Below are 27,731 nucleotides of genomic sequence, written 5' to 3' on the forward strand. Positions count from 1 at the left end.
ATTAGTGACATTATTATTTTGTGACAACAGTTTTAAGTTCTAAGATTCCACAAAGTAATAATGGAATCACAAACATAAAACATAAATCTGACACTAGTAAAATTTACTCTTAATGCTGTTGTAACTTTACCAAGTATGGAAGTAAAGTATGGTCTAAAGCTAGCTAGATAACTTAGAGAACTTGTATTGGCATATAAAGCTGTCCCAATTACTGAAATTAACTGGAGACATTTTGTTCTTTCATTGGTAATCCATTATCATTGACTAAGGAACATAATTTTCTAAAAGTCTCAGACAAATACTGGCAGTATGTTACTTGATAGATTTCTTTAAATCCACATAGTGAAGTACAATTTCTTTAGTATTGGTCCACCACAGGACAGAAAGACCAAAGGTTCCTCAAAATGGTTGCTGAAATAATGGCCCTCGTGTTTATCATCAGGTGAGCTAAAGAACAACTGGGCTAAAATACGTGCTTTATACATGTATAGTGCTCAGCAACCCCAGGTCCAGCTATAACCTATTATCAATAGTAAGGATAATACCTTACATTTGAATAACCTTTCTTATACTTTGAAAATGTATTTACACATACATTATTTCATCTGACATTGACAACAAATCTATAAGGTTTGTTGATAATGGTACCAACACATATTTCCATGTTCATTTTATCAATGACCAGAAATCCAACTCCAACGCCTCATCTTGGCACAGATGTGACTGGGTGCAAAAGTCTGCCAGTGGAAACAATGCATTGTTTCTGGCCTCCGACATTTACATGTTCTACCACATTGGAAAGGTTTCCATTAGAGTAAAAAGATCACCTTAACTATTTATGAAAAAGTTCATCACTCATCAGCGACCTGGAAATGGATGTTTTGGCCACTGTATAAAAGAGATAAAAATGCGAAATTTCCTCAGAGCTCTTTACTACTTCTCCAATGATGGAAAAGGAAGAAGACAATGAAACATGCCACTGATCCCTTAGAAGAAAGGTACTGGAATAGCAGTGCAGCAGGAGACATTTTTTTGAGGCACAGCCAAATTGTTTTGATTTACTATGCTAGTTATAAGGGAAAACTTCTATTTGGGGTTTGAGGGAATTAATAGGTAGAGAAAGAGATGCAAATAAAAGAGTCTCAATAAAACATTTACAAAGAATGCAAATTTCATACTGGAATTCATAAGGGGCCACAAACGGTAATTTTCTAACTGCCAAGTTAAATATACACTTTTAAAAAAACTGATAGATTCTAAGTCACAAAACAAAGAAATTCAGAAAAGACATTCTCCCTGGTCCTCACTAACTCTCAACCTTTCTCCCCCAAAGGGATATTGTATGAGGAAAGAAGGAAGGAAGGAGGGAAGAAGGGAAGGAAGAAAAGGAAAGAAGGAAGACATTTAACAAGATAAAATCATTATGAATTAACATAATCTAACTATTTAAATCAGGCAGCTAGGTGACACCGTGGATAAAATGCCTCATTTAGAGTCAGGAAGACTCAACTTTCCAAGTTCAAATCTGGCCTCTGACATTTACTAGCTGTATGACCCTGGGCAAATCACTTTACCCTATTTGCCTGAGTTTCCTCATCTGTAAAGTGAGCTGGAGAAGGAAATGGCAAACCAATATCTTTGGCAAGAAAACCCCAAATGGAGGGGGTAGAGTCAAGATGGCAGAGTAGAAACAGGACTTCCTCGCAGCTCCGGCTCCCACCTCCTCCAATTCATGTAAAAAATGACTCTAGACAAACCTTGGAGCTACAGAATCCACAAAATTATGAAAAGAAGCTAACCTCTCACTGAAGACAGCACAGCAGGACAGCAGGAAGGGGCCAGCACAGTGATCAGGGAGCTGAGCCCAGCCCCTGCATCCCCCCCCCCTGAGGTTTTAACCTCAGGGTGGGCCTGACCAGCTGCTGGCTGGAGGGACTTCAGATCACCAGCAGCTGTGGCAGTTTCCAGAATTATGAACCCATAGATGCTAAGGACAAAGTGAGAGGTCAGTACAATGTGGACTTTGGGACCTGGGGATTCAGGAGTGCGATCCGGCCTTTGTCCCTGGGGTGAGAAGCCGCTTAGGCGTTGCAGCCATGCAGTCTCCTGCCTCGTTGCTAATTCAGAGCTCCTGGTCTGCAGATTGTAGGGGGACCAAGTGACCAGTATGAGGGGTAATCGCTCTTCCTTTAACCTGCTTGGATTTGGATTGCTGTCTGGGGAGGAGGTTCTGGGGTGGGTAAGCAGTATGCCAGAGTATGTGGAGGCTTCAGATTGGGCACGCAACTAATACCTCCAGCAGCTGTGAAAATCCCAGCCTTTGGGATAAAGATTCCATTTCTGGTAGCAGAGTTCTACTGTGACAAAAGGCTCAAAAGTCAAGTAATTGAGTGGCAACATGAGCAAGCAAAGGAAACAAAGCAAACAGAGCAATCCAAATTTACACTCCTATTTTGGGGACAAAATGGATCAAAGCATGGAACAGGAGGAAGACAATGAAGTCAGAACTCCTACACCAAAAGCTTCCAAGAAAAATATGAGCTGGTTATAGGCCATAGAGGACCTTAAGAAGGATTTTGAAAATCAAATAAGAGAAGTGGAGGAAAAATTGGGAAGAGAAATGAGAATGAGTCAAGAAAATTATGAAATGAGAGTAACAACCTGACAAGGCAATAACACCTTAAAAAATAGACTAAGTCAGATGGCAAAAGAGGCTCCAAAAGGCAATGAGGAGAAGAATGCCTTAAAAAGTCAAATTTGAAAGATGGAAAAAGAATGTCAAAAGCTCACTGAGGAGAATCATTGCTTCAGAAATAGATTGGAGCAAATGGAAGCTAGTGACTTTATGAGAAATCAAGATACTGTTAAACAGATCCAAACAAATGAAAAAATAGAAGGCAATGTGAAATATCACGTTGGGAAAACCACTGATCCAGGAGAGATAATTTAAAACTTATTGGACTACCTGAAAGCCATGATCAAAAAAAGAACCTAGAAATCATCCTTCAAGAAATTCTCAAGGAAAATTACCCTGATGTTTTAGAACCAGAGGGCAAAATGGAGGTTGAAAGAATCCACCAATCACCTCCTGAAAAAGAAAATTCCTAGGAATATTATAGCCAGATTCTGGAGTTCCCAGATGAAGAAGAAAATATTACAAGCAGCCAGGAAGAAACAATTTGAATATTGTGGAAACACAATCAGGATAACTCAGGACCTGGCAGCTTCTACACTGAGGAATTGAAGGGCTTGGAATATGATATTCTGGAGGTCAAAGGAGCTGGGATTAAAACCAAGAATCACCTACCCAGCAGAACTGAGTATCATGTTTCAGGGGAAAATATGGTCATTCAGTGGAATAGAGGACTTTCAAGAATTCTTGATGAAAAAACCAGAGTTGAATAGAAAATTTGACATTCAGATACAAGAAGCAAGAGAAGCATGAGAAGGTAAACAGGGAAAAGAAATCATAAGGAACTTATTAAAGTTGAACTACTTATATTCCTACAAGGAAAAATGATAATTGTAACTGATATTGATTAATTATTTTGGTGCCTTTCATTGTAATGCAATTTTCTTTTTTCTTTGCTTTTTGGAGGGCAGTTGGGGTTAAGTGACTTGCCTAAGGTCACACAGCTAGTAAGTGTTAAGTGTCTGAGGCTGGATTTGAACTCAGGTCCTCCTGACTCTAGGGCCAGTGCTCTATTCACTGTGCCACCTAGCCGCCCCTGATAATTGTAACTTATGAAACTTTTCTCAGTATGAGCATAGTTGAAAGGAATAGAAATGTAAATATATATATATATATATATATACATACATACATATATATGTCTATATAGGAGGGTATATGGGCATATGAATACATATGTGAGTGTGTGTATATATGTCTACAGGTATACATAGACAGAGGGCACAGGACCAATTGAATAGGAAGGGATGATACTTAAAAGGTGAAATTAAGAGGGGAGAGAGAAATATAATGAGAGAAAATGGGGAGAGACAGAATGGGGTAAATTATCTCATATAGAAGAGGCAAGGGAAAATTGTTACAATGGAAGGGAAGAACAGGAAGGCAAAAGGGAATGAGTCAACCTTATTCTCATTGAATTTGGCTTAGGGAGGGAATGACATACACACTAAATAGGGTATCTCACCCTACAGGAGAGTAGAAGGGAAGGGGAAGAAAGGGGGGATAATGGAAGGGAGGGCAGGCTGGGGGGAGGGAAGTTGGAAACACCCACTTTTTTTTGGAGGGGGGAGGGCAGACCAATTGGATTTGGGTGACTTGCCCAAGGTCACACAAGCTAGGTGTTGAGTGTCTGAGGCTGGATTTTGGCTCGGGTCCTCCTGACTCCAGGGCTCATGCTCTATTTGCTATGCTACCTAGCTGCCCCCCAAAGAAGCACCCACTTTTGAAAAGGGACAGGATCAAAGTAGAGAATAGAACAACTGGGGGGTGGGATAGGAGGGAGGGAAATATAGTCAGTTTCACACAATACATCCACTATGGAAATGTTTTGCATAGTTACACATGTACAACCTCTACTGAACTGCTTATCTTCCCAGTGAGAGTGGGTGATGAGGGAGAAAAGGAAATAATCTGGAATCCAAAGTTTTAAAACCAAATGTTTAAAAATATATGCACATATTATTATTATTTTACATGTAACTGGGAAATGAGATGTACAGGCACTGGGGTATAGAGATGCACTGTGCCCTACTGGAAAGTTGAAGGGGGGATGGGAGGAAGATATAGGAGAGAGCATATTGCAGGAGGGGATATTCAGTGGGATCACTGTTTTGGGGTAGTAGGCAGGAGAAAATGGGGAGAAAATTTGTAACTCAAAATCTTGAGGAAATGAATCATGTAAACTAAAAAATAAAAAAGAGATGAAAAAAAAAACCCCAAATGGAGTCACAAAGAGTCAGACATGACTGAAATGTCTGAACAACAAATCTTTAAACATTTTCTCCTCTCCCACCTGCCTGCACTTCTGGCAAAGAAGCACAAACAGATCCATTAGTTTTTTACCTAGAGTCAATACTGGGATCCCTTCCTGTTGCAGGGACTGTACCTGTGCATCTCACCCAAGGGGCAAAAATTTATTCTTCCCAACTATGTAAGAAGAGTGGGTGATAACTGTGCTTCTTTCTGCTTAGTACCCAACAGCAAATTAGGAACCCACCAAAATAACAGAAACTCTGGTCAGAATACCTTCCCTGCCCTCTGCTAACCTGCAAAAAAGCAGCAGAGGTTGATTCAGACTAACTAGAGAAAGAAAGGAGACATAAGAGAACGGAGGTAGAGGGCCAATATTATTGTCTAGCTCAGGGGTGGGGAACTTTTGACCTCGAGGCCACATGTGATCTTCTAGGTCCTCGAGTGCTGCTCTTTAGAATGGATTCCATCAAAGGGTTGCACTTGAGGACCTACGTCTAACTAGTACCTGAAGAAAAAGGTACCAAAATCCAGTGGGGGGGGGGGGTGGCGGTGGATGTTGCCTCTTCAGATGCTACTTCAGTAAAAAGTCTAGAATGGTGAAACCCAAATCTTTTACAATAATTGAAGCTGACTAAAGTAGTTTGGAAGTTCAGCCCTGGGATAGCACTCACCAGCAAAGGGGGAGCAGTTGAAATGTGAGTGACTGGGGAATGTTTTGCTGTTTTTAAAGGCTAAAGCAGCAAGGATTTCAAAAGAAAGAAAACTCAACAAAAACTCAAAGTATACACGCATAAATTGATAGAGAATATTTTAAAATGAGAAGGGAAGGTGAGTGTTAAGATATTATAAAGCTTTCTTAATAAATATTGTAAGATTACAGGATGAAAGAAAGTGAATCAGTACCTGAAGAAACAAGAAATCCAGCACAATCCCAAGATACCATGAAAAAAGCAAGAAATTCCATAAGAATTCAAAAGAAAATTTAATTTAACTCTCAATGCCAAAATAAAATGAAATTGGCAGATTAGAAAAAAAAAGAAAAAAGAAAATAAATCTATGGTAGAGTCCATAGAAGAAAAAAAAACATTAAGCCATTAATAACACAAATATATCAAAATGGAGGAAAGTCTGGCAGAAAAGAGGTAAAAGGAAACAACATTGAAACACACACATGATATTTATACAGGCCAAACCCACTGACCCTGAAAAGGATGCAGAAAGACAATTTAGGGATCATAGGCTTCCTAGAAGAACATGACAAATTAAAAAACCTTAACACAATGTAGGAAATTATATATAATAACTGTCCAGAACTTCTGAATATAAAAAGAAAGAAATCATCAATTAAAAGCATCTACAGATTGCCTCCAATCACAATTATGTGATTAACTATATAACAATAGTTAAACTGAACAATTACAATGACAAAATACAAATTCTGTAAGGGTTCAGGAGAGTAATCTTCAAATGTAAAGGAAAGAAAATTTGGATGATACAAGATTATTCTACCCCTCAATAGAAAACACAGAATGGAATAGAATAGCAAAGGAGTTCAGGCTACAATTCAAAATGTATACATACCCTGAAAACTTGAGCTTAATTATTAAAGTACAAAGGTAGACTATTAAAAAAACTTTATTATAAGAAATAACTCTATGGAATGGGTAAAAGGAGGCATACAGAAAATGTAGGTGATGTAAAAACAAAAGATATCAATATAAGTTTAAAATTTAAACTATGCAAAGTTTCATAGATTCACATACAATCTCCTTTTTCACTCTTTGTACACTAAAATATTTGTTTATAGGTTCACAATAAAAATATTTTAAAAGGGAATTGTTACTTTTATTACAAGATATCTATCCAAATGCAAATATTTGATGCAATGCTAAAGCAACTATATCAACAATATTGAGATTTCTCACTATAAATGAAAACAGAAAATAGCTATCACATAAAAAAGTGAACAGACTTACTCTGCTTGGTGTTCAGGGACAGAACAAGGAGGAATGAAAGTTGAAAAAAGGAAAATTCAAGAGTAAGGTTATCTTTCTAATAATTAGAACAGGGGTTTTTAAGCTAGGGTCTATGGAACTGGTTTTATTTTTAATATTTTTGGTAACTATATTCAATATAAATGGGTTCTTTTTAATCCTACCTTTTTATTTATGCATTTAAAAACATTATTCCAATAAGGGGTTCAATGATTTCCCCAAACTGACAACAAGCCCCACAAAAAGGAAAAAAGGTTAAGACCTTTGGAATTAAAGAAATCTAAAATTGTACAGGGTAGCTTAAGAGGTAGGAGGCCACCCTCACTTTAAGTTTTATATTTTATTTTGTTTTGAAACAAAGACTGGACAAACACTGGTGAAGTATGTTGTTGAAGAGATCCCTTTTTAGGCACAGGTTGGACTAAATGACCTCTCAGATCACTTCCAAATCTGAAATTCTGTGGTTCTAGAAGGATAGTTCACAAGGCTTCATCTGAGAAACAAACACAGAGGGGGAAGAATTGGCAACATCATGTGCCCCAAAACCTTACAGTACTCAAAAGGACCATAAACAAGCAGATCATCATGAAGACAATTACCATTTTTGCACCAGCATTTGTAGTGGAAGATGCACATATGGAAATATACTTTTACTCAGTGACATCAATCAGAAAACAGATATTATGGAGGATGACTAAAGTATGTTGGAAAATTATTATTCAGGATCACGAAATAAGAGCAAACAATTAGAAATAAGGGCCAATAATGTAAAATTATGAACTGTTGTCATTGTAGAAAAAAAAGAGAAATGCCAAGGAAAATTAGTCTACTGAACACTTGATATTAAAATTAATTAAGCTTGATCATCCCCCAAGCATCTGTAAGTAAACCTGGAAAAAAGTATAACAAACATGTGAAATGAAACAGATCTGTGTAGGTGTTAGTATAACCTAGTCTTATCAATACTCATAGTAGAATCACCGCATTTGTATTCTATCAGCATAGTACCTAGAACACTAAGTGAAATTATGGTAATGCTTCTATTTATAGTCTATCTCAAAGATCAACAGGTATAATTCACACTGACACAAATTATGTCAGGAAATAAATGGATGTAACTGAATACATACAAGATTAAAATGTGTTGTAGGTGATACAATTTTAAAGGCATTCAAGAATCAAACCATTTCACAGAGAGGAAAATTCCAAAAAATTGTGAAAGTTTAGAGAGCTGCTATCACCTACCCACTCCACAAAGGCAACTGAGAAAACATTAGCCACTACTGATCCATTCTAATTTTCTTATTTCCATAAAATTTTATGAAGATATACCATGGATGCATCATGGAGATCCTAGAAGAAAATATGAGAAGGGAGCAATCAAGCTTTTATATAGATTATTTTCTTCCTTTTTCTTTATCTTTTAAATGCTTATTTATATCATTTGGCTTTTGTCACTTTCACTTTCTAATATATTCCTCCTTTTCTCTACTGAGAAAACCATACTCTATAGGACTGTAACGGTAATGGAAATTTAAAGATCTTCCCTGCCCCTTAATAAGCCTGAGGGAATTTGAAGACTTTCCCTGCTTTGAAAATAAACTCTTCCCCCAATAGGCTGAATGCAGTTGCATGGAGCCTGTGGTGGGAGGAGTTTGCTGAAGAATGGAAGAGAGCCACAGGAAGCTGGGAGTCAGAACTAGAGAGAGACTGTGGGTGAGAGATGGCACTCAGGCAAGGAGTTAGTCTGGTGTGTAAGTAAATATTGATCTTGTATAAGTTTGTAGGAAGGCTACAGGATGGCATGGCTCTCTGCTATGTTGTGGTGCATTAACTTCTATGTTGCTATGATGGATTTGGTTTCCTGGTGTTGGGATTTGGTTTTCTGGTGTCTGAATAAATGCTTTGCTTCTGTCCTCTATATGAAGAGTTTGCTATACTTTGCAATCAAGCACAACGCAGGAATATTTATAGTCATGGTCAGTATGTTTATCATGATCATGGGTGCTGTAATTATTGTATTGGCACTACAAGGACTAAAAATCATAAAAAGAAAGAAGAATGAAAAGGCAGTTTGGCAAAGCTAACATATCAACCACATCTGATAATACATGCAATGTTCTAAACCAGTGGTGGACAACCTATGGCCACAAGGCCATATGTGGCCCTCTAGGTCCTCAAGTGCAGCCCTTTGACTGAATCCAAACCTCACAGAACAAATTCCCTTTATAAAAGGATTTGTTCTGTAAAACTTGGCCTTGGTCAAAAGGCTGCACCCAAATTTATTCAGCTTATCGCCCCTTTTAAAAAAAAATTCTCAGCACCCCCCCCCCGAAATCTTTAATCCTTTACCAGTTGCTGTTTTTTAAATTTGCATCATTTAAAATATACTTATATTTTTTAAATGACACATTTAAATTTAATAATTTATTGTAAATTTGTGGGGGGGGGGGTTTCTTGCATTGAAATTTTGATGATGTAATATTGCATTATGTAATCATATAATATTGTATTGTAAACAAGTTACTACACGGTACATATTCCTACTGATGCATGCCTGGACTTACTGACAATGTGCAACATACCCTCCTGCCAACACTTGCTTGTTAAGACCCATCAGTGGATTTAACCACTGATACGTTATAACTTACATTTTGTCTGTTCATTTGGAAAACAGTGTAATCACTACATCTTTAACTCTGTTACACAACAGAAGGGAACTTGGACTAACAGTTTTGCAAAATTTTCTTCTCTTCTTTCCTTTCCTACTCCCATCAAGCTCTAATTTTTATTCAATGTCCCTCAATTGTACCTGAGGCTACTACAGCCCCACCCTGGATTGTTCCAGTGTCCCCTAGGCGCAGTATCACCCACTTTGGGAACCTTTGATCTAGACCAATACTCTCTAGTCTCTGAAAACAAAGGAAGAAGATCCAATTTCTCATTTCTTGGTGTGTGTGGGAGGGGAAGGGAGGGTCAGAGGAAGACAAGCCTTTGACCAGTATAACTATATAGCACATTTTCCTTCTTTCCGTTTACACTGGAATAGTAATTGTGTATATTACCTTCCTTTTCTTCTGCTTATTTCATATGCTTGCACTTCATCTACATCTTATGATTCTCTGAATACTTCATTTTTTATGGGATAGTAATATTCCATTATATTTATGTACCATAATTTGTTGAGTCATCCCCCAAACAATGGACATTGACTTTGTTTCTACTTTTTCGGTACTGCAAAAAATGTTGCTATGAATCATTTAACATATATGGAATCCTTTTTTTTCTGTCTTTCACATCCTTGTGATATGTGCTTAGCAGCAGGATCTCTGAGCTAAATGATATGAACATTTTATCCACTTTCTTAGCTTAATTCTAAGTTACTTTCTAAAATGGTTAGAACAATTTGTAGGTATATCAGTGTGTCTATTAGTGTACCTATACTTTCCAAAGTACCTCCAAAACTGATTATGCCTGTTTTCTCATCATTGTCAATTTGATGAGTGTGAAGTGAAATCCTGGAGTTGTTTTAATTGAATTTGTGATCTGGAGCAATTTTTCATGTAGTTGATAACAGTTTGAAATTATTTTGAGAACTGTTTTATCATATCCTTTGACCACTTATCAATTAGGAAATAGCATTTGGTCTTATATAATAATGTATTTATTCCCTATGTATCTTGGATCCCAGGGTCTAAGGCATTGACAAGTAACCTACCCAAGATTACCCAGAAAGTCAGCAACAGATTTCAGATTTGAATATGGGTCTCATCTAGTATAATGGTTCTTCTATTATTCTTTGCTGTCTATTATTAACATATATCAGGAATTTATCATGCAAACTTTGATATAAATCAGGTGTTGTCTTTCAATATTATGAATTACTAATAAACCTATATGAAGAGTTTAATTAATCTTAGAATCATCAAGAATGAATATTAAACAACTTAATAAATGGAAAGACCTCTTTAGGTACAATGGTAAAAAAAAAAAAAAAGAAAGCAAAATCAAGGAGAAGATTTAAATAACTTCTGAAGTCCAAGGGACAATGGCTTCATATTTTCCTTCATCGTGAGTTAGACTTAGTTCTTTACTGTGGAGAATCTGCAGCCTCAAGATCACATGTGTCCCTCTAGGTCCTCAAGTGTGGCCTTTTGATTGAATCCAAACTTCACAAAACAAATCCCCTCAATAAAAGGATTTGAATTTGAACTCAGTCAAAAGGCTATACCCAAGACCTATAAGGCTACATGTGGCCTCAAGGCTGTAGGTTCCCCACCCCTACAAGTTTAACCAGTCCTTTTTTTTACTTTTATACAATCACCATATAAACAAAAGATATTATTAATATTATCAATACTAATCAATTAATTAATATATGTAATAACACTTTAACAGAAGCAATAATAAATCTTCCTAGTACCTGAGTCTATAACTGAGCACAGACTTCTACTCTGCATAGCCATAATTTCATTCTACCACAGTTCCCCTTTGATTAGGGAAAAGACTGATATTATCTTTTAATGTTGGCAATAAATACGACCTCACTATTTTACTCCACTATTTCTTACTCTATCACAGCAAGATGAATGTCTATCTAGCACTGAGAAAGCTCTAGCTAGAGAAGCCTCTAGCTCTTAAGAACTGGAACACTTAAACCTCCATGACCTATTCACAGCTATGCGGTCTGGTCCTGTTTAGTCCTAGAAAGCTTGGGCACTGATAAAAGGGGCTTCTTTTTCAATACTTGTAGGTTCATGACATCCACTAGTTCTATCTGCTAGAGATGGTTTTAATTATAGTAAATTATGACTCACAAGTCTAAGGGGTGCCCAAAGCAGAAGAGGAACAAATAACTCAATAAATGATATGAATCAGGTATGGGTAAGGTAATTTATTACTATACACAAAAGAAAAGCTACACATAAAGAATCATAGCTTGAATTAATAGTATTAACAAGATTCAGCACAACTTCAGTTATAATCATCTGGGAGGCTGGCACTTTGTAAATATGACTACGGTTCATGCACTAGTAAGTGAATCCAATAATAAAAGAATACATCAAGACTGCTAAATCAGACATTTTACATTTCACATTGGCTTAGCACTGTCTGATCAAAATCATTTACTCAAAAGAGGAAACAAAAAGGGGAAAAAGGTAGAAGGGGCACAGGCCCAGGCAAACTTGTCAAATTAAGTCCACACTCCATGGGAAGGTAGCAGCAAGGGCTGCCTGGCTCCTCTGAATGGCGAAGTCTAAGAAGAGAGAGCACTACTTACAACACAGGTAAATCACAGCCAGAAAGCTGATGCTTCTTAGGGCAGACATAGCACCCAGCTCCCTTCCCTCTTTCACCCTCTCTACTCCCAAACATAGGGCAGGTAAAGATCAAGAGACCACTCAAGGTTTACAACTTCATTTTAAAACACCAAGTCCTTTCAGCAATGAACTAAAATATGGCCTGAAACAGTTTAGAAGATTATAATCCCCAAAAGGCCCATTCAGCCTTGCCACATATAAACCAAGGATGGCTCAGCTTGCCTTCTCTGGACTTGCATGAAACACCATAAGTAACTTATAGACCTGAGCACATTCTATGTATACAAGTCACAGAGTTAACATAGTATCACAGACTCACAGTTAGAAAAGGCTTTAGAAAGGATCTTGTCCAATATCCTTATTCTGTAAATGAGAAAACTGAAGCCCAGAGATGTTAAGGGACATGCCTATGGTCACAAAAATAGTAGTAATTGCATAGCTGACTTTTGAACCCAGGTCTCTGACTCCAAATCTAGCATTCTATTTCCACTCTCTACCACACTCTATCAGGACTACCACATATACAAGAACACTGAGGTCATATTTTTATGACCTCGACTTGGATTTTTTTATTTATTCAACCACCATTCAAGGCAGTCATTTCAGGTCTGGTGCCTGGCCAGAGTTTCCCAGCACTCTGCAACATCAATTACAATTTAAGACACAAAATGGAGAAAAGTAGTTTCCTACTGAAATTACAGTTATGATTTGTGTTCTCAGAATGCATGTAATTACCTAAATTAGTAGATTTCCTCAACACCAAAGCTAGCTACCATACTTTTAGGAAATATCTTTGGGTGTTCCCTGACAGCCTGATTTTGAGATTTTTGTAAAATTCTCACCTAGGAGGTGGACTTCTCATAATTCAAATGAATTTTCTCAATTGATTTGTGCAAAATAAATGAGTTTCAGTAACAATCTCTTTTTGTACTGTGAAAACCTGAAGTGAAAAGAAATTCAGATCCAAAAATGCAAGGCTGACTCATACAGAGAGGGGGAGAGGAAAGTACAGTTGGCAGAAACATTATGCCTTCTGAGGTTATTTAGCAAGAAAATGTGAGTCAAATAAGAAAACTCATTGATCAAATTAGGGTTATAAGAAAGTGCACATGCTCATATTTTTAAAAATACTCTTGTTTGTTTTAATAAATTATGTATTTTACCAAAATTTTGGAACAATATACCAATGTACTTAGTTTTCTTTTACATAGGCAATACTGCTGTTGGTAAAAGCTAATCGCTTAGAGATTAAACACATGGCAACAGAGGCATAAAGCTGGGAAAAGGAGGAGGTCACACCTTTTTAAGATGCAAATTGGAAATGAAGCATTGCATAAATGAAGTTCTGTTGATCTAACTGTGAAGGTGCAAATCATTCATCATACTTTTAGAACATAGGCTTGTTACTTTAAAAATTAGTATCAAGAAAACACTTTAGAAAGCAAGGAAACATTTTTTTAAAAGCCTACTCATTAGTACTTAAGAAGCCTGTGTTATAAATTTGGGTAAGCACAGGTGACAACCCTAAAATCCATTTTTCATATGCATTTTTGCAAAAGAAAAAAAATCTAAATCTAAAGCAACATTTTATTCCTTTCTAAATCTTACAGAGTCTAATGAACAAGAAGTCAGTATTTTCTCAGAGCACCTAAGAAGCCTAGATGCTATGAAAACCTAGAACAGGCTTATGCATTCATATATAAATAAGTCAAGCAATCCGCCTAAAATGCATTTTGTATGTTTTGCTTTGTGTTTCTATTCACTTTTTTTTTTTTGCTCTGTTGCCATATCACTGTTTGGCACTTTGTTCATTTGACTATGGTTCATGCACTAATAAGTGAATCAGTAATGGCACTCATCATGGTGGGTACCAAGTCAGGCAGCTGATAAACTGAAGCTGATGGCCTCCAAAATTTAAAGACTGCTGCTGAGCCTCAAAACCTCTTAAGCCAGATGCCTGTTGAGCCCAAGGTTGATAACTGGCATTAAATCCAAAGGAGGTCAATCACTCCATGAAAGAAAGAAGAAACTAGAGGGATGGAATAAGAATAGAGTGCATCAAAAGGGACTAGATGGAAAACTGCCACAAGAGAATGAAGAGTTATCCTTCTTGAGAAGAACATATTGGCAGATCCCCATGAGCAAGCAGACCAGATGTGTCATGTTCTTGCTACTGACAATTTTGCTTGTTGGGTTACACTAATAAGAGGCTATGGCAGCACCAAAAGATGATATCATTCTTCAAGAAAACAGGAAGAATTCATCTTACCTTAGTTACAACTAATATTACCCATGCTTGGCCTTTCTCATGCCAATTGAGGTAGCTCTCAATTACTAACAATTCTTATTTCTGCAACTTAGGACAGGACTGATACTTAGGGTGGAAGGGATGATTATAACTAACAATAGAAAGAGAGCAGAAGTAGTCAAATCTTATTTTGATTGTTTTCTTTCAAAAATGGCTAATAGAAACTCAATCCCCAAGTTAAGTAAGAGAAATTACCTTAGCTGCCCCTCAGGAAGTTAAGTAACCTGACTTGAATGAATCCCCTCCTCTGATAGGGAAAAAACTGAAAGATACCAATGCTAAGCCACAATCATGATACTTGAAATACTGTAGAGAATAGGCAAGAAGCTGCTCAATTGAAGAAGTGCAAATATCCTAGTTTTTAAAAAAGGGAAAAGAATATAGTCTGCAAACTAAAGACCAGTGAGGTGGACCCTGATACCTGGGAAAATCTAGAACAAATCATTAAAGGGAGGGTTAATGAACATCTAAAAAAGAAAGTAGCAAGTACAATGCACCATCATACTTCGACATGGACAGGTCATATCAGATGAACCTATGGCAATCGTGTTTATGAAATCTGTAGTTCAAGGAAATGATACAGACTTTAATGATAGAGAATCTCTTAGTATTCATGTGGAGAATATACATATGTCTGAATGAAATGACAATACAAGTAGATGGATTCAAAATTATTTAAATAGCTTGATTCAAAAAGTAATAATTACAGTAATGGTTCAATATCTGCTTGGCATGAAATATTCAATAGAAAGCTAGTAATGATAATAACAATAATAATTATTATTATGGCCAAGATATAAATAATATATATTATGTGGTAGTAGCAGTAATAATAATAATAGTGATAGATGATATTTATATTAATACCTAATATGTACCAGGCACTGCACAAAGCTCTTTGCAGATATTATTTCATTTGAACCTGAGATGTAACTATAGCTTTTATCCTCATTGTACAGATAATCAAAGTGAGGAAAAGCTTAAGTGACTTACTCAGGATCACACAGCCAATAAGTCTCTGGGACCATATTTGAACTTGGGGTTTTCAGACTCCAGGCCCAGCTCTCTATCTACTGTCTCAGCTACCTAGCTCACATAATATGTCAGAGCCCCGTGTTTGTGACCTAGATAAAAGCATATAGGCAATGTGCTAATTAAATTTTTTTAACTTTTATTTAATTTTATTTCAATTAAGAAGCATTTGTTTTCTCTCACATGTGTCCCCCCGGAAATTAAAAAGAAGAGGGGAGGAGAAGGAGGTCTTGTAACAAATATGCAAAATCAAGTAAATCAAATGTCTGCAATGGTAGTGTCCAAAACTGTATGTGTCATTTTGGGTACTGCCATGCCCCCTTTTTTTCTACTTTAAAAAAAACTACCTATTTTTCTTCATATTCCTGAACTTTTGTTAGTCCAGGTAAAATTCGTTATTATTTTTTTCTAGTTATATAAAGTAATCTATGGCACTAGAAAAGTAAATTAATTTAGGTAGAGCAGTCACTGAATTATATCACTTTGGTATACTTGTGAGTAATATTATTTAAATTATGTCTATTTCTAAAAATAATATTTTGTAGTTGTATTTATATATTTCCTATTTGTATATTGGCAGGTGTTGCACATTCTACAGTTATTTAAAATGGAATTTATAATTATATCTCTTCTCTACTAGGTAGGAATTCTGGGTAGATATTTTGTAGGCATTGTGTAAAAATGTGGGTGACTTTTGTGGATTTATTTTACATAACAAAACTTTGCTGCAGTTAGCAATTATTTCAATTAATTATAGTTGACTCTTCACAGTTCCCTAAATTATTTTATCATCTGAAAAAATCACATCCTTATTCCCTTTCTTCCCTTATTGCTTTACATAGAATTTCTAAAATGGTATCAAATAGTAATTGTAAAAATGTATATCCTGACTTTATCCCTGAACTTAATGAAGAGGTCTTTAGTATATCCCCATACATATAATGCTGTCTCTTTGACTTATATAGATGTAGTATCATAGCAAATAAAATTACCTACAGAATACTCTTTATTATTAGACAAAACAAATAACAACATTCATTTGGAAGAATAAAGTGTATATAATCTCAAGATAAAGTATAAATGAAGGTGGTATCAAAACCCAAACTATATTATCAGAACTAGCCATAACTATACCTTCAAGACAAGTTCACACTGGCTTAAGATTAGTGTTTCTTCCCTTTGGGCCTCATACGTAGGTGGCAAAATAATGGCAAGTTCAGGCAGCAGAAAAGTCATCATGGTTAGTCACTGGTGGAGTCAACCTACTCACCTTCTGATAAGTCGTAGTTTTGATTTGTTATAAGCCAAGAAAACTTTTTCTCTAAATTAAGCATCTCCTCATTCAGTCCAAATAATACTCCATAAGATCTTTAGTTATGGGTGCAAGAAATGAGGCTAGTGTATACAAGTTTTATTTTGCGGAATCCCATAGTCACAAAAGTCCTGGGTTTTACACCCACTGACACAAACATACTCAGGAGAACAGGAATAGATTCAGTGAATGTCAAAGATATAAATGTCACTCTCTTTTCTGCATAGTCATCACTGCCTAAGCCTTTGTTGAATTACATAGCTAATACTTCAAGTAGCTTACAGCATAATATAAGGGTTACTGCAGAAACAAACATAATACATTCATACAGGGAAAGTCAAAGAGGTAAACAAACAGTTCAAAGCTGTACCACCCTACCACATAGCTCAATCACCAAGACATAATGAATAAAGAGATTAACAGCAGTCCAGAGATAAAAGGCTCTTCCTTCTTTTACATACACCTTGTAAAAAATAAAAGGGAAATTAGCATTATGTTAAAGACCAAAGAATCTTATCCTACAAAGATAGGATGAAAAAGTAAACTATGAGTGTATAATAGAAATGAAAAGAAACCACCAAACACCACCAAGGAAGATTTCCAAAATGAAAAATCCCAGGGATATTATACTCAAATTCCAGAGGTTCCAGGTCATGGAAAAAATATTACAAGCAACCAGAAAGAAACAATTCAAATATCATGGAGCCACAGTCAGAATCACACAAGATTTAACAGCTTCCATATTAAAGGAGAAGAGATCTTGGAATGATATTCCAGAAGGCAAAGGAGTTAGGATTACAACCAAGGATCACCTACCCACCAAAACTGAGTATAATCCTTCAAGGGAAAAAAAATGGATATTTAATGAAATGGAGGATTTTCAAGCATTACTGATAAAAAAAAACAGAGCTGAATAGAAAATCTGACTTTCAAATATAAGACTCAAGAGAAGCATAAAAAAGTAAACAAAAAAGAGAAATCATAAAAATTTCAGTAAGGTTAAATTATTTACATTCCTATTTGGGAAGATGATACTTATAACTTCTAAGAGCTTTATTATTATTAGGGCAGTTAGAAGGAGTCTACAGAGAGAGAGGGCACAGGTATGAGTTGACTATGATGGGATGTTTTCAAAAAAACAATATCAAGGGGTAACAGAAAGGGATGTGCTGGGGGAAAGGGGAAGGGAAAGTAAAAAGGGGGAAATGATCTCATATAAAATAGACACAAAAGGAAGAACTGTTCAGTGGAAGGAAAAATAAGGGAGAGGGGTGGCAGACAATACTTGAATCTTACTCTCATAGAAATTAAGGCCTTTATCAGAGAAACTTGCTATAAAAAATTCTCCACAGCTTCTTGCTTTCCTTCTAATCTTGACTGCATTGGTTTTGTTTCTAAAAAACTTTTTATTTTAATATAAAAAAAAATATCCAGGAGCGGCTAGGTGGCACAGTAAATAGAGCAAAGGCCCTGGAGTCAAAAGGACCTGAGTTCAAATCCAGCCTCAGACACTTGACACAATTACTAGTCGTGTGACTTTGGGCAAGTCACTTAACCCCAAATGCCCTTCAAAAAGATATATATATATATATATATATAATGGACATCTCATAAAGCTCTCTATCTCTTGTTTGGTCACAAATTCTTTCCTTATTCATAGATATGACATACAATTTTTCATGCTCTCCCTACTTATAATATTACTCTTTATGTCTAAATCATGTACCTATTTTGATCTCATCTTGGTATATACTGTGAGACTGTTTGTCCATAACTAGTGTAATGGTAATGTAATTTGAATCTGAAGATCCTTTTGCGTTGGCAAAGGTAGCAGGTACTTAGCACTTAGTAATTGATCATGCCTTTGTTGGGAAAACCAAAGGTATGAATCCTATCTCCTGTTGCTGACATAACAGGAAGGGGTTGGCTGAAACATGAAGTAACTAATGCTGTGTATATAAGAAAAGCCCCAGAGAGGCACAGTTAGAATTTCTTGAGACCAGCATCTGGTGTCAGAGCAGCTACAGAAGGGAGAATTGAGAACTGAGTCAGAATTTCCTGATAATTTGTGGTGGTGGAGCTTTTTCTGAATAGGAGCCAGGAGCCTGCAGCCTGAGCTGGAAGCCAGGAGCCAGGAGCCCAGGAGTCTGGAGTACCGGAGCCCAGGAGCCCAGAGTCGAGGAGCCAGGAACCCAGAGTCAGGAGCCCAGGTGACTGAGGAAAGCATGACTGGGATGCTGAGACTTTCTTTGTTTGTGGCTTGGTTGAGCCTTGAATTCCCTGGAGCAGAAATTGTGAAGGATCTGACTTGGACCAGACCATTTCAGTGTGGAGGAGGACCTACCCAGGGAGTTGTACAAGAAACAGGGAGCTGTCTGCCACTGAACCCAGGTGACACTCTGGTGAATCCAAGTAAAATCTGGGACCATGGAAGGGGATCCAGGGAATCTGAGAACTGGCTCCAAGTCAAGATGGAAAGACTTCTCCCTGGGTACAGAGTAATGATGAAATTGTAGTTTACTAGTGACCTAGGGGTGGAGGGTTTGTGTATGGTACTTAGTAATTGATTGCTGAATAAGTGACTGATTGAGTTAATCAAGTTGCCCCATGAGTGGAAGGCTTTGCCCCATGAGTGGAAGACTTTGACTATTGTACTTTGAGACTATATTGTGATTTTACTTAGTAATTTACTGTTGAATAAGTGACTGAGTTAACTTAAGACTTTGCCCCATGAGTGGAAGACTTTGACTATTGTACTTTGAGATGATTGTTCTTTGTTCTAAATATTGTGACCACTTTGGTGAAAACTATGTGGCCATTTTAATGATAAGCTGTTGTGAATATTATATTGTGATTTTCTGTGATAAGCTGTAATATTGTAAATGCTGTACCTTGATTTTCTGTGAATGTTTTGCTTTGATTTGTTATGGAATAAATAAGAGTGTTCACTATGCTGTGTAATTAAAAGCTGTTCACAGCAGCATTTTTCTGGAAAGCTTCTGTGCATGGCATCACACCTAGTTTCTGCCAAACTACTTTCTAGTTTTCCCAGCAATTTTTGTCAAATAGTGAGTTCTTGTCCCAAAAGTTAATATATTTAGATTTATCAAACATTTTATTACTACGGTCATTTAGTACTATGTATTGTGTACCTGATTTATTCCATTGATCCACCACTATATTTTTTGGCCAGTACCAGATTGTTTTCATGATTACTGCTTTGTGATAATTTGAGATTGCTTTGATAATTACTGCTTTATTATAATTTGAGATCTAGTTCTGCTAGGCCACCTTCCTTCACATTTTTTTTTCATTTATTCTCTTGATACTCTTGACTTTTTGTTCTTCCAGATGAAATTTGATACTATTTCTTCTAGTTCTATAAAATAATTATTTGGTAGCCTAATTGGTATGCCAATGAATAAGCAAATTAATTTTAATTAAAATTGTCATTCTTATTATATTGCCTTGGTCTACTCATGTACAATTAATATATCTCCAGTTGTTTAGATATTATTTTATTCGTGTGAAAAGTGTTTTGTAATTGTATTCATATAGTTACTGAGTTTGTCTTTGTAGGTAGATTCCCAAGTATTTTATATTGTTTATAGTTATTTCCAATGAAATTTCTCTTTCTGTCTCTTGCTGCTGGCTTTTGTTGGTAATACAGAGAAATGTTGACGATTTATGTGGGTTTATTTTATATATTGCAACTTTGCTAAAGTTGTTAATTATTTTGAGTTAGCTTTTTAGTTGATTCACTATGATTCTCTTAAGTATACCATCATATCATCTGCAAAGAGTGATAGTTTTGTCTCCTCGTTGCCTATTCTAATTTCTTCCTACCACAACAAAAATAACTATTTTTTGCCTAATGATCCTTTGCTCATTAATATCAAATGAGGCAAAGAATGGAGAGAAGTATTCCTACTAAAAGTATTCATTACAGGGGTGGGTAGGTGGCACAGTGAATAGAGCACTGGCTCACACCAGCTGGAGTCAGGAGGACCTGAGTTTAAATCTGGCCTCAGGCATTCAACACTTACTAGCCGTGTGACCTTGGGCAAGTCACTTAACCCCAATTGCCCTGCCTTCCCCCCCTCCAAAAAGCAAAAAAAAAAAGTGTTCACCACTGTCAAAGAGGAGATCCAGCACAGAACTGAAGTTGAGAAAGGAGTCACTGTAGATAATAAGATTCTCCAAATTCTTTATTTGTTGATGATAGTGCATTGATTTCATCTAGCCCCAGAATAAACATTCTGAAGATTGTGGCCTAAATATTTATATAGGTAACACCAAGATGATGAAGAGTTCCTATTGTTCAGACTATGGTAGGTAGCTGAACAGATAACCTATGGCTGTATATGTGTGTGTGCATGCATGCACACCATGTATGTGTACAGACTAGATAGCAAGTTAATTCTGGACAGATAAAGCAAATAAATGATGAACTAGGTCCATAATTGAACAGGTGGGAGTAGTCTAGATTGTCTTTCAGAAGGTGCAAAGTTCTATTAATGACCCCAAGCTTCTCCTACATACAAAGTTCTATTTCTTTAATATCAATACTCCTAAGGTATCATATAGCTACTACAGCCATAAAATGATGCAATCACTAAAGAATTTAAACAGGCTAATTCAAAGGGCAAAGGATAGGCAGGTGGTGGGTAAAAGCTGGTTTCAAAGCATTACAGAGAAGGAATTAAAAGGGGAAGGTCTCCCTGACTGCAGGCTATAATATAAAGAATATTATCAAAGAGATGCATAAAGGAAAAATAAAATGAGTTGGTCACATGATAAGAAAGGCAGATTACTGATGGACGTCCTAGAGGTTGACTGGCTTCTTCACAATGTGAAGAGAAAAAAAAATAAAGAAAACCCCCAGAAAACAAGGTAGATTCTTTGTGGGGGTGATACAGACAAGAGTTATACCAAATTGACAAGCATTAGAGGAAATAATCTGATGACATAGATTTATGTATGGTAATGGCAAAGAAGTACTTAGTGCCTTGGTTCAGCTATTTAATTATTTAGCACCTTGTTTCATTTCAAGTTTCTTTTGAGCCTTGCCCATGATTATATTAAGTATTGGTTAAGAAACAGAACTTGTGGGGCAGCTAGGTGGCACAGTGAGTAAAACGCCGGCCCTGGAGTCAGAAGGACCTGAGCTCAGTTCTGGCCTCAGACACTTAACACCCACACAAAAAAAACTAGCCATGTAACCTTGGGCAAGTTACTTAACCTCAATTGCCCTCCAAAAAAGAAAAAAAAAAAAAGAAACAGAACTTGTGCTTGTGAGACCCACAGTGGGAGGGACTTGCCACAGACAGAAACAGGAAGGATATAAGAGGTGAGAGGAACAGGGAGGAGCTAATGACCAGATAAAAAGCTGAGCACAAGCTGGGAGAGAGCAGAACTGAGAAGGGAACACTCGTGGTGGCCAGCACTCTGTTTGTCTGTGTTGATTTGTGTTTGTGATACACCTTACTGGAAGCCCTGAAAGAGGATTTTCTTGTTGTCTGTTTACACAAGTCCTGGGAAAGGGTTTCAGAGGTCCTGGGACTATACTGACAATTTGTGTTGAGTTCTCAGACCTTATTTGTGGGTCTGTGTTCATTTCACAGGCAGATAGTGAACTGATGGTGGTGCTAGCAATGTGCATGAATGTTGTTTTGCTTCTGTTAAGCTCTGTCTTCCCAGAAACAGAAACTGCAGAGAACTTGAAGTAGACTGGACACTGTGAGCTTCAATATGGAACTGGACGAGGAGCTGAGAGCTGCCTGCCTGTGAATCCAAGTGACAACTGGGTAGATTCAAGCAGGATCTGGACCCATGGAAGAGGAACCATGGAATCTGGGAGCCAGCCAAGCTTGAGTCAACATGAAAAGACCTCTCCTTGGGTACTTAGTGCTGACTGAGAAGAACATGATTTACTGTGGCCTAGGGGGTGGGAGTACTTTGTATTAAAGATGATTGAGTTAAGGATGATTGGAAACTAATCTCCAATCAAGAAGAAAAAAGACTTTTTGACTGAGAGATTAAGACAATGTGACCTAGGGGTGGAGAATTTTGACCTTTGTACTTTGTGTCCCTTAAGGACTTATTTACTGATATCTTTTCTTTAAAACTATGTGGCCACTTTGGTGAAAATTATGTGGCCACTTTAGTGATAAATTGTTATGTTATATAACATTGTGAATGCTGTACTTTGGTTTCTGTGAATGTTTTGTCTTAGTTTATTACTGAATAAATAGAGAGTTTACTAATACTATATGATCAGAACCTTAGAGGTATTCACAGCAGCAGTCCTCTGGAAAGTTGCTTGTGCTTGGCTTTACATGTATCTAAGTATTTGAGATGAAGAAACTGAGGTGCCCAGTTAACCAAAGCCTAATGGTAAGCTAGTGCTTCTGTGGCTGATACAGAATATAAAATACAGGCAATTAAGGTAAAGTTAATGGAGAGGGGGAGCTAGGTGGCACAGTGAATAGAGCACCAGCCCTGGAGTCAGGAGGACCCGAGTTCAAATACAGCCACATAACATACACTTAAAACATACTAGCTGTGTGGCCTTAGGCAAGTCACTTAACCCCAATTGCCCTACCCTTCCCCCTCCAAAAAGCAAAAAATAATAAAATAAAATAAATTTGATGCAGAAAGAAATTGTGATACATCAGTCTCTAAAACTAAAGTCCCCAATTTGCAAGTTGGAACTTTTTTTTTTGCACCTAGCATTGGATCACCACTACAAAACTTAGTCTATCCATCAAAGGCCTGACTATTCAGCTATACAGGTATACAGTTTCTTACATAAATATGATGAATCTATTTTTTTAAAGGCTAGGAAAAAATTGACATAGATTACATATTTCTGAGTCTACTAAGGGGGCTTCTGAGTTTGAGAAAATAGGGGAAGAAGGTTAGGAAGGGTTAAAAATTAGCTGTCCATGAGCTAATGCTATGAAGGTAGAAGTGACAGAGTGTTAAGCAAAGATCACCTGCTTCAGCAACTATGGAACTTGAAAATACACTGAGTTGTGGTTACTGAGCCAGCCCATGTAAAATGAATTAGGAGACTTGGTTAGTTTTATTCATGCCCCATAACCTGGATATGGGACTAAAACATGTAGTGTTCAATTCCCTGAGACTTGTAATGAACAATGTGTGTGTGCTGCAGGAAAACATGCCTCCTTTACTGTTTTGCTTCCCCTTGCCCCATATGTAAATGGGCCTCACTGAAAAAGTAGAAATAAATATATGACTTTCCCCTGCTTTAATAATGTTCACTTTGAAATAACCACTCCATAATCGCTAATAATTTGGCTTCTAAACTCATTATTCCACTGAAACTGCTCTCTCTAGAGCTACCAGTGACCTCTAAATTATCAAATCGAATGGCTGTTTCACACTTCTCGCCTTCTGGACCCCTCTGCCGTATTTTCTATGCTATATTTTGACACTATTTACTATTCTCTCGACCTGGAAACTCTTTCTTCTCTGAAGTTTCATGACACCACTCTTTCTTTGTTCTTCTGCCTGACAGTTTTCTTCTCAGGTTCCTATACTTGTTCCTAATCCATATCATGCCCCCTAACTGCAAGTGGAACAGAGTGTACTTCTTCTAGTCTCTCCCTATACATCCTCCTTGGTGATCTCATTATTTTCTCCATAAAGAAGACTCTAAAATCTATATATCCAGTCCTAGACTCTCTCCTGAGCTTGAGTCAAAATGAATTTTCCACAGACATCCCAAACTCAATACATCTGAAAGAAAAACTTATCTTTCTCTCCAAATAACTCCTCATCAAACTTCTCTATTTCTCTAGAAATATCAATATTCTTTCATTATCCTAAGTTCTCTATCTCAGTATCATTCTCTGCTCCTTATTCTCCCTCACCCCACAGAACCAATTATTGTTAAATCTGATAGTTTCTATTTCCATAACCTCTCTTGAATTTGTCCTTTTCTCTCTGCTCACAAAGCTATCACCTTCATTTAATCTTTTAGAACCTTTAGATTGGAATATTTACAATATCCTCCTAATTGGTTTTCCTGCTATAAGTCTTTACTCTCTCCAATTTATCTTCTAATCAGATGTCAAAGTGATTCACCTCTTAAAGGAAATAGGAGCTTCTCTTTTTAGCTTGTTGATTGAATAATAGGAATGTACCTTTGATTCTAAGAACCCAAATGCCATGCCTAAGCCATGGCCAGTATTTCCTAACATATATGTGTATATACATATATGGTTTATATATGTATGTATATGTATATAGGGCCTGACTGCTGCTACATATATACATACATAAACACATGCATACATACATATATACATGCATGCATATAATGTGGTTATAGTTGGTTGTTGTCCTTCATTCTCAGAGGACCAAAGTGACATCACTATGCTACAGTCAGTGTATCTGACTGTGGCTGATCAGACCAGTATGAGCTCGTAATGCTCTACGATAGGTGGGACACAAATAGTCTATGTGGACATGTGGGGTAGATTCTCTAAATTTGTGCATCTCACATGTCTTTTGAGTTACTTCAAATCTGCTTCGCTCATAGAGCATAGCACCTTCTCTGATGAGGGTATACCATGCTGGGTGGTGCTGCACCAGTGTCTCCCATGTCACACAATCAATTCCACTTTGAGAGTGTCCTTGTATCACTTCTTCTGATCACTATGTAAGTACTTGCTTGTGAGTTCATATATGTATGTATGTATGTATGTACATAACTGAGGAGTCTCAAACTCATCAGTGAGTTAGGGAGGAGTCTAATTGAAGCATGTGAAGATTTGCCCTGGTGGAATGGGCACATGAGAACAACTGGCTCCAAAGACCATGAAGGCAGATGACGCTGACACTATGGAATGCTTAGAGCTTGGCTAGACAACAAAGACGCGAAGGTCATCTACTGCATCTTGAGCCATCACCAGTCATCTTGAATGTGTTTTGTTACTGGACAGTGATGACTCTGGAGGAGAGAATGAGGCTGAAGACTTTGTGCAACTCACTTAAATCCAATTTACGCATGAATCAAAAGACATACCGTGTACGTATGTATGTAGCCTCTTACACATTAAATGTCTCACCATTTCACCCCTAAAAATTCAAGAAACAATGTGGGAAGGAGGACAAAGTCCTAAATTTGTCCTAAAAAATTAGCCAATAGTCATACATGTGGATACCAGACTACCTAGAATAGAATTCGACCGCCCTAGATAAGAAGCATCCCTTTATCTTCCTACAGTTATCCTACCCTACTCCCACTGAAGTTTAAGGCTCTTCAAAAAATGTGCTCACGAGGAGTCATCAAATGGGAGGTGACCTCCAGATAAGTAAGTAAAGAAAAGCACTTTGACAAGAGAACCACTGGATCTCTAAGACAAATGAGGTTTAATAAGTTCGCTGCCTACGGAGACTCATATTCCTGTTCTCTGGAGGTGACTTTCCAAACTAAGATAGAAACATACTTTGTAGATGTGTATCTGGGATGTTATTACTGAAACACTTCCATCTACAAAGGATTTTCTTTCAAAGCAGTCATCCATCTGGTACTTGTAATAGCCACAAAATTAACTAACAAAAAGAAATGAAAAGAACACAACACACTCTGCTATTAATGGAGCTCCACGCATGTCACTCCCCACACAGTTTACTAAAAATGGACTTATCCAAATTTGAGTGTCTCCACACAAATGTCTGTGCCTTTCAATACATAGAGATGAAATCTTGATGTTTTCCTTAAAACTGCAAAAACACTTGCTCTGCAATTCCCTCTTTTTACAGCAACATTCTAGGAATTTTCAGCAACAATTTATGTTGACTAAGCACCTACTCCATGGCACACGACTAGACACTGTAGAGGACTGACAAATATGAGAAGTCATGGTCCCAAGCTTATAAAAATTACAATCAAATATTCTTAAAGACCTAATAGTTGTTATACTCTGTGACTGTGAGAATAGCTTAGTAAGGAAGGACTCTTCCAACACTCTATTCATCAGGACCTAGCACGCAGAATAACATCAAAAAATCAAGAAAGGTACTCACTGAAGCTGCAAGTGGCTATAGATATTTTCATACTCAAGAACAAGTAGCTAACAAATCAATTGTCTTTTCTATGTATGAAAAAAAATTTATCTGGAGCCATTCTGATGTCAAAAAGGAAAAAAATAGCCTGAATTTATAGACGACCTGGGGAAGGTTATATAAAAATGTAATTTCCCACCCAGACCGAGTAAATGCTACCTTTTCCAAATAGCTTGAGACCAAAGTAATTCTACATAATTAAATATTTGGGATAAATAAGAGGAGATCAAAATACACATGATGTTTTTTTTCTTACCTTGTAAACTGCCTTGCTCCTTTGACAGTCAAAGTCCCAAACAGTTAACTCAGTCTCCCTAGTAGGCAAAGGTAAGCAATGAATGAGCAGAGGATAGAGGAGCAATTGGGTTCTCCATGCAAGTAAACAGTAATAGTCAGTGTCTTACATAGCATACTACTTGGCAATGGCACACAAGGCCAGGAGTTATCACTGCTGAATGTGCTGGGTTTCTAAGATGGACTAAGACAGACAGTTTGCTAATGCTCAGGCCTGACGGGAACTGTGTGTATAGCAAGAAACACATACCTCCATGAATATTAAGTTTACCATTCTTCCAGAAGATGGAAAACCAAAGAAATCTATCACACAGTTAATTTTAGAAGAGAGAACTATGACAAAATGGAGGTATCAGCTGAGGTGCAGAGGGCAGAGATTGAAAGGAATAGTTTTAAAGGTAAAAAAAATCTATTCAAAATCACTATA

General features: G+C 37.0%; 1 protein-coding gene across 39 annotated transcripts in view; it reads right to left on the minus strand.

Annotated features, from left to right (window-relative positions):
- Positions 1-27,731, minus strand: part of ZBTB20 (zinc finger and BTB domain containing 20) — a 1,019,756-nt gene that overhangs the window by 746,800 nt on the left and 245,225 nt on the right. For 6 of the 39 annotated variants that reach the window (XM_069069937.1, XM_069069947.1, XM_069069954.1 and 3 more), the window contains one exon: positions 27,267-27,324. The exons of 26 other annotated variants lie outside the window; for them this stretch is intronic. The gene's annotated coding sequence lies outside the window, so the exon portion shown is untranslated. Of the gene's footprint in view, positions 1-8,184; positions 8,293-27,266; positions 27,325-27,731 lie in introns of all 39 variants that reach the window. 7 more of the 39 variants (XM_069069940.1, XM_069069946.1, XM_069069951.1 and 4 more) reach the window with 2 other exon arrangements.

The sequence above is a fragment of the Petaurus breviceps genome, unplaced genomic scaffold, assembly GCF_028583685.1.
Source record: "Petaurus breviceps papuanus isolate PSGF00001 unplaced genomic scaffold, PetGlider_PUasm1.0 90792, whole genome shotgun sequence".
Taxonomy (NCBI): Eukaryota; Metazoa; Chordata; class Mammalia; order Diprotodontia; family Petauridae; genus Petaurus; species Petaurus breviceps.